Source organism: Pelophylax lessonae (assembly GCF_965119305.1).
Source record: "Pelophylax lessonae genome assembly, chromosome: 4".
NCBI classification, from domain to species: Eukaryota; Metazoa; Chordata; class Amphibia; order Anura; family Ranidae; genus Pelophylax; species Pelophylax lessonae.
In genome coordinates this window covers 638963742-638971839 of record NC_138771.1, presented here as the reverse complement: position 1 = coordinate 638971839, position 8098 = coordinate 638963742, and positions in this window count along the sequence as shown.

The window sequence follows — 8098 nt, the reverse complement described above, 5'->3', positions numbered from 1 at the left end:
GACTACTATGTTCTTTGCTGCCAGGTAAACCCATGTGGGCAAATTTTTGGGGCCTGCAATGGCCGACACTTCTGTATCCTGTGAATGCCTAATTTTTCAGACTGGAATTAAAAACAATGGGTCTGTAAAGGTTCTGCCAAATTGTGGAACGGATGCGGACCCATTTTACAGATGTGTGAATAGACCCTATATGTATTTGACATGTATTTACCGGCTGCTGTCAGTTCTGGCTGATTTCTGTAAAAAAAAAAATTAGGGCAACTTTTCCAATTGCAATACTTCTGTTATGACATTGTCCATGTGCTGGGACTATTTGTGCATAGCTAGTACGTCTTTTGTGGCTGCAAATATGACCTAAAAGTTTTTAAAGTTCGCCTCCCATTAAAGTCAATGGGGCCCGCCGCGAACTCGCGGTTCGCAGACTTGTGAGAAAATTTGCGGCTCACGTTCGCGAACCGCCCTGGCCGATGTTCGTCCATCACTGCTGTCCAACGTCTACAGCTGATGTGGTTAACTTGAATATTATGGAGGGCCTCCAGTGCAATTCCTGATAATTCCACAGGGGGGCATAATAGAATGTTTCATATACTGATGTGCAATACTTGGGCAGCCCATTAAAGTGATTGGATGGCAACACACAGAAATCTCAGTCCTGCTGCACTTTGTGCCATGAAGTGCAACACACACTGAGGGGAAAGAGGTAGGAAAATACACCCCAATAGGCAGGGCATCACTCCTCTACTCCCTTCCGTACTGGTCATCACTCCCCTCCTTACTGATCACTTCAACAGAGCATTATTCACCTCCATACTGATCACTTCTCCCTGCAGAGCATCACTTCTCTACTTACTGATCACTTCTTCCTGCAGAGCATCACTCCTCTCCATGCTGATCACTTCTCCATGCAGAGCATCAATCCCCTCTGTACTGATCACTTTTCTATGCAGAGCATCACTCCTCTACTTACCGATCACTTCTTTCTGCAGAGCATCGCTCCTCTACTTACTGATCACTTCTCCCTGCGGAGCATCACTCCCCTCCTTACTGATCACTTCTCCCTGCAGATAATCACTCCTCCCTGCAGAGCATCACTAATCTACTTACTAATCACTTCTCCCTGCAGAGTATCACTCCCCTTCGTACTAATCACCATTCTGCAGAGCATTGCTTCTCTTCTTAAGGATCACTTCTGTGTGCAGAGTATCGGTCCTTTCCGTACTAAAATAATCTTTCTGCAGAGTATCACTCCCTCTCTACACTGATCACTCCTCCACGCAGAGCGTCACACCTCTGATAACCAATCACTTCTGCCTGCAGAGTATCACTTCGCACTGAACCGATCACTTCTCCCTGTAGAGTATCACTCCTCCTCTTATCAATCACCTCTTCATGCAGAGTATCACTCCTCTCCATACTGAAAACTTATCTCTGCAGAGCATCACTTCTCTATTTACCAGTTGCTTCTCTCTGCAGAGTATCACCTCCCCTTCATACTGATCCCCTCTTTCTGCAGAGTATCACTCCTCTGCTTACTGATTAATTCTCCCTGGAGAGCATCGCTCCTCTCCATACTGATCACTTCTTTGTGCACACTATCAATCCTCTACTTACTGATCACGTCTCTCTGCAGAGCATCACTCCCTTTCTTACTGAACATTTCTCTCTGCAGAGAATCCCTCCTCTCCATACTGATCACTTCCCTCTACAGAGCATTCATCCCTTCCATACTAAGCACTTCTTTCTGCAGAGCATTGCTCCTCTACTTATAGATAATTTCTGTATGCAGAATATCATTCCTTTCCATACTGAAAACTTCTCTCATCACTCCTTCATGCAGAGCATCACACCTCTACTTACCAATCACTTATGCCTGCAGAGCATCACTCCTCTCTGTACAGATCACTTCTTTCTGTAGAGTATCACTCCGCTCTGAGCTGATCACTTCTCCCTGCAGCGTATCACTTCTCCTCTTATCAATCACTTCTCTCTGCAGCGTATCACTTCTCCTCTTATCAATCACTTCTCTCTGCAGAGCATCACTCCCCTCCTTACTGATCACTACTCCCTGCAGAGCATCACTCCCCTCCTTACCGATCACTTCTCCCTGCAGAGCATCACTCCCCTCCTTATTGATCACTTCTCCCTGCAGCGTATCACTTCTCCTCTTATCAATCACTTCTCTCTGCAGAGCATCACTCCCCTTCTTACTGATCACTACTCCCTGCAGAGTATCACTTCCCTCCTTACTAATCACTTGTCCCTGCAGAGCATCACTCCCCTCCTTACTGATCACTTCTCCCTGCAGAGCATCACTCCCCTCCTTACTGATCACTTCTCCCTGCAGCGTATCACTTCTCCTCTTATCAATCACTTCTCTCTGCAGAGCATCACTCCCCTCCTTACCAATCACTTCTCCCTGCAGAGCATCACTCCCCTCCTTATTGATCACTTCTCCCTGCAGCGTATCACTTCTCCTCTTATCAATCACTTCTCTCTGCAGAGCATCACTCCCCTTCTTACTGATCACTACTCCCTGCGGAGTATCACTTCCCTCCTTACTAATCACTTCTCCCTGCAGATCATCACTCCCCTCCATACTGATCACTTCTCCCTGCAAAGCATCACTTCCCTACTTACTGACTTCTCACTGCAGAGCATCACTCCCCTCCTTACTAATCACTTCTTCCTGCAGATCATCACTCCCTTCCTTATTGATTACTTCTTACTACAGAGCATCACTCCTCTCCGTACTGAAAACGTACCTCTGCAGAACACCAATCCTCTACTTACCAGTCTCTTCTCTCTGCAGAGTATCATTCCCCACCATACTGATTCCTTCTTTCTGCTGGTATCACACCTCTGCTTACCAATCACTTCTGCCTGCAGAGCATCACTCCTCTTTGTACAGATCACTTCTCCCTGCAACGTATCACTCCTCCTCTTATCAATCACTTCCCTCTGCAGAGTATTACTCCTCCCCTTTACAGATCACTTTTATCTGCAGAGTATCACTCCTCATCTTATCAATCACTTCCCTCTGCAGAGTATTACTCTTCCCCTTTACAGATCACTTTCCTCTGCAGAGTATCACTCCTCATCTTATCAATCACTTCCCTCTGCAGAGTATTACTCCTCCCCTTTACAGATCACTTTTATCTGCAGAGTATCACTCCTCATCTTATCAATCACTTCCCTCTGCAGAGTATTACTCTTCCCCTTTACAGATCACTTTCCTCTGCAGAGTATCACTCCTCATCTTATCAATCACTTCCCTCTGCAGAGTATTACTCTTACCCTTTATAGATCACTTTTCTCTGCAGAGTATCACTCCTCCCCTTATCAATTATTCCCTCTGCAGAGTATTACTCCTCCCCTTTACAGATCACTTTTCTCTGCAGAGTATCACTCCTCCCCTTATCAATCACTTCCCTCTGCAGAGTATCACTCCTCCACTTATCAATCACTTACCTCTGCAGAGTATCACTCTTTTCTGTATTAATCACTTCCTTCTGCAGAGTATCACTGTCTCACTTCTGTGCTGGCTGAGCCAATATACGCACCAACATGCAGGCGTCATCTGTCTCAGCTCCTCTGGGGGGGGGGGGGTGATTGCATTTTGGCATGTTCTCATTGGGTGCCCGGCACTGCGCGGAGCCCACATACCCGCCTAGGACCAGCAGATGGGCGCACGTTATGGGTGGGCATTAAAGGACCAGCACATGTTTTTAGAGTCTGTGCCAGGCAGTACCAGTGACGCCCCGGACAGTGCGGGCTCCATAGCCTGTGCCGCATATTACACACCTACATGGTTTACAGCCGTCCTGATCCTGATTAGATAGTCCGGGACATTTATACACCGAGTCCAAATTCTACCCAGATAACGGCGCTATTTCCAGAATACGATAAGAAGGAGATCTATAATAGTGGGAGTCACCCCCGGATCTATAGGAAAAGCCGTCCCTTCCCCCAACATTGCCTGGAGTAAGGAAGAACAAAGGAGGAAATATTCATTATTGTGGTTTCCCCGACTGATAAGGACTGCCAGAAGTTTTTCCCATTATGCAAGTGTCATGTAAGAAAATACGTAGGCTGCCATTGCTCATCCCCCTCTGTAACGGAACCGCTGACCCACAATGTACTTGTGGTCTTCTGTCAGTCCATACCAGTATAGATCCTAACACATTGCCCAGTCCATACCAGTATAGATCCTAACACATTACCCAGTCCATACCAGTATAGATCCTAACACATTATCCAGTCCATACCAGTATAGATCCTAACACATTGCCCAGTCCATACCACTATAGATCCTAACACATTGCCCAGTCCATACCAGTATAGATCCTAACACATTACCTAGTCCATACCAGTATAGATCCTAACACATTATCCAGTCCATACCACTATAGATCCTAACACATTGCCCAGTCCATACCAGTATAGATCCTAACACATTGCCCAGTCCATACCAGTATAGATCCTAACACATTACCCAGTCCATACCAGTATAGATCCTAACACATTACCTAGTCCATACCAGTATAGATCCTAGCACATTACCCAGACCATACCAGTATAGATCCTAACACATTATCCAGTCCATACCAGTATAGATCCTAACACATTACCCAGTCCATACCAGAATAGATCCTAACACATTACATAGTCCATACCACTATAGATCCTAACACATTGCCCAGTCCATACCAGTATAGATCCTAGCACATTACCCAGACCATACCAGTATAGATCCTAACACATTACCCAGTCCATACCAGAATAGATCCTAACACATTACCTAGTCCATACCACTATAGATCCTAACACATTACCTAGTCCATATCAGTATAGATCCTAGCACATTACCCAGACCATACCAGTATAGATCCTAACACATTACCCAGTCCATACCAGTATAGATCCTAACACATTGCCCAGTCCATACCACTATAGATCCTAACACATTGCCCAGTCCATACCAGTATAGATCCTAACACATTGCCCAGTCCATACCAGTATAGATCCTAACACATTGCCCAGTCCATACCAGTATAGATCCTAACACATTACCCAGTCCATACCAGTATAGATCCTAACACATTACCTAGTCCATACCAGTATAGATCCTAGCACATTACCCAGACCATACCAGTATAGATCCTAACACATTGCCCAGTCCATACCAGAATAGATCCTAACACATTATCCAGTCCATACCAGTATAGATCCTAACACATTACCTAGTCCATACCAGTATAGATCCTAACACATTATCCAGTTCATACCAGTATAGATCCTAACACATTACCTAGTCCATACCAGTATAGATCCTAACACATTATCCAGTCCATACCAGTATAGAACCTAACACATTGCCCAGTCCATACCAGTATAGATCCTTACACATTACCCAGTCCATACCAGTATAGGTCCTAAAACATTACCCAGTCCATACCAGTATAGATCCTAACACATTACCCAGTCCATACCAGTATAGATCCTAACACATTACCCAGTGCATGCCAGTATGGATCCTAACACATTACCCAGTCCATACCATTATAGATCCTAACACATTGCCCAGTCCATACCAGTATAGATCCTAACACATTACCCAGTCCATACCAGTATAGATCCTAACACATTATCCAGTTCATACCAGTATAGATCCTAACACATTACCCAGTCCATACCAGTATAGATCCTAACACATTACCTAGTCCATACCAGTATAGATCCTAACACATTACCCAGTCCATACCAGTATAGATCCTAACACATTGCCCAGTCCATACCAGTATAGATCCTTACACATTACCCAGTGCATGCCAGTATGGATCCTAACACATTACCCAGTCCATACCAGTATAGATCCTAACACATTGCCCAGTCCATACCAGTATAGATCCTAACAAATTACCCAGTCCATACCAGTATAGATCCTAGCACATTGCCCAGTCCATACCAGTATAGATCCTAACACATTACCCAGTGCATGCCAGTATGGATCCTAACACATTACCCAGTCCATACCAGTATAGATCCTAACACATTACCTAGTCCATACCAGTATAGATCCTAACACATAATCCAGTCCATACCAGTATAGATCCTAACACATTGCCCAGTCCATACCAGTATAGATCCTTACACATTACCCAGTCCATACCAGTATAGGTCCTAAAACATTACCCAGTCCATACCAGTATAGATCCTAACACATTACCCAGTCCATACCAGTATAGATCCTAACACATTACCCAGTGCATGCCAGTATAGATCCTAACACATTACCCAGTCCATACCAGTATAGATCCTAACACATTACCCAGTGCATGCCAGTGTGGATCCTAACACATTACCCAGTCCATACCAGTATAGATCCTAACACATTGCCCAGTCCATACCAGTATAGATCCTAACACATTACCCAGTCCATACCAGTATAGATCCTAACACATTGCCCAGTCCATACCAGTATAGATCCTAACACATTACCTAGTCCATACCAGTATAGATCCTAACACATTACCCAGTCCATACCAGTATAGGTCCTAACACATTACCCAGTCCATACCAGTATAGATCCTTACACATTACCCAGTCCATACCAGTATAGACCCTAACACATTACCCAGTGCATGCCAGTATGGATGCTAACACATTACCCAGACCATACCAGTATAGATCCTAACACATTACCCAGTCCATACCAGTATAGATCCTAACACATTACCCAGTGCATGCCAGTATGGATCCTAACACATTACCCAGTCCATACCAGTATAGATGCTAACACATTACCCAGTCCATACCAGTATAGATCCTAACACATTACCCAGTCCATACCAGTATAGATCCTAACACATTACCCAGTTCATACCAGTATAGATCCTAACACATTACCCAGTCCATACCAGTATAGATCCTAACACATTGCCCAGTCCATACCAGTATAGATCCTAACACATTACCCAGTCCATACCAGTATAGATCCTAACACATTGCCCAGTCCATACCAGTATAGATCCTAACACATTACCTAGTCCATACCAGTATAGATCCTAACACATTACCCAGTCCATACCAGTATAGGTCCTAACACATTACCCAGTCCATACCAGTATAGATCCTTACACATTACCCAGTCCATACCAGTATAGACCCTAACACATTACCCAGTGCATGCCAGTATAGATCCTAACACATTACCCAGTCCATACCAGTATAGATCCTAACACATTACTCATAATATATGCACATGCACATAATATCATCTAAATCCATTTATTCATGTATATTCCTCCTTGAATCTTGGTGTGCTTTGTGTATTTTCTCCACATCTGTGCAGTGATCCAGTGTGAGACTTCCTGTATTATAGACCACTCACTGATGCTCTTTCTCTTTGTGCAGAGTGACTGGTCTTGTCTCCGCCCCCTCCTGTAGTTGTCTGCAGGCAGCCTGTAGTGGGTAGAGCCTGCTGGGCCCCTCCCACAGCTCTGCTCAGTGTCTAGGGCAGGCTATCTCCCTGAACAGTCTCTTTGCAGTAGTAAGCAGCCCTGAGTCCTTTTTAGAAGATATCCAAGTCAGGAATACTACTCCTCCACCCAAAGGACACATCACACAGTCACTAGGACCCTAAGATCAGGTCAGTAGTCACAATGTCACAGGACCACCGGATGCCTCCTTCCAGTATCCACTTGACACTCTTGAGTGGGGGAAAGGCTGGTGCTCACAATGCCATAGGACAGCCAGACCCTTAACAACTTCTACCGGGTACTCTTCAGTGTGTTCTCCAAACCAAGTCCTTAGGTGAGGGTTCCCTTAATTACAGTATCTCACAAAAGTGAGTACACCCCTCACATTTTTGTAAATATTTTATTATATCTTTTCATGTGACAACACTGAAGAAATGAAACGTTGCTACAATGTAAAGTAGTGAGTGTACAGCTTGTATAACAGTGTACATTTGCTGTCCCCTCAAAATAACTCAACACACAGCCATTAATGTCTAAACCGCTGACAACAAAAGTGAGTACACCCCTAAGTGAAAATGTCTAAATTGGGCCCATTTAGCCATTTTCCCTCCCCGGAGTCA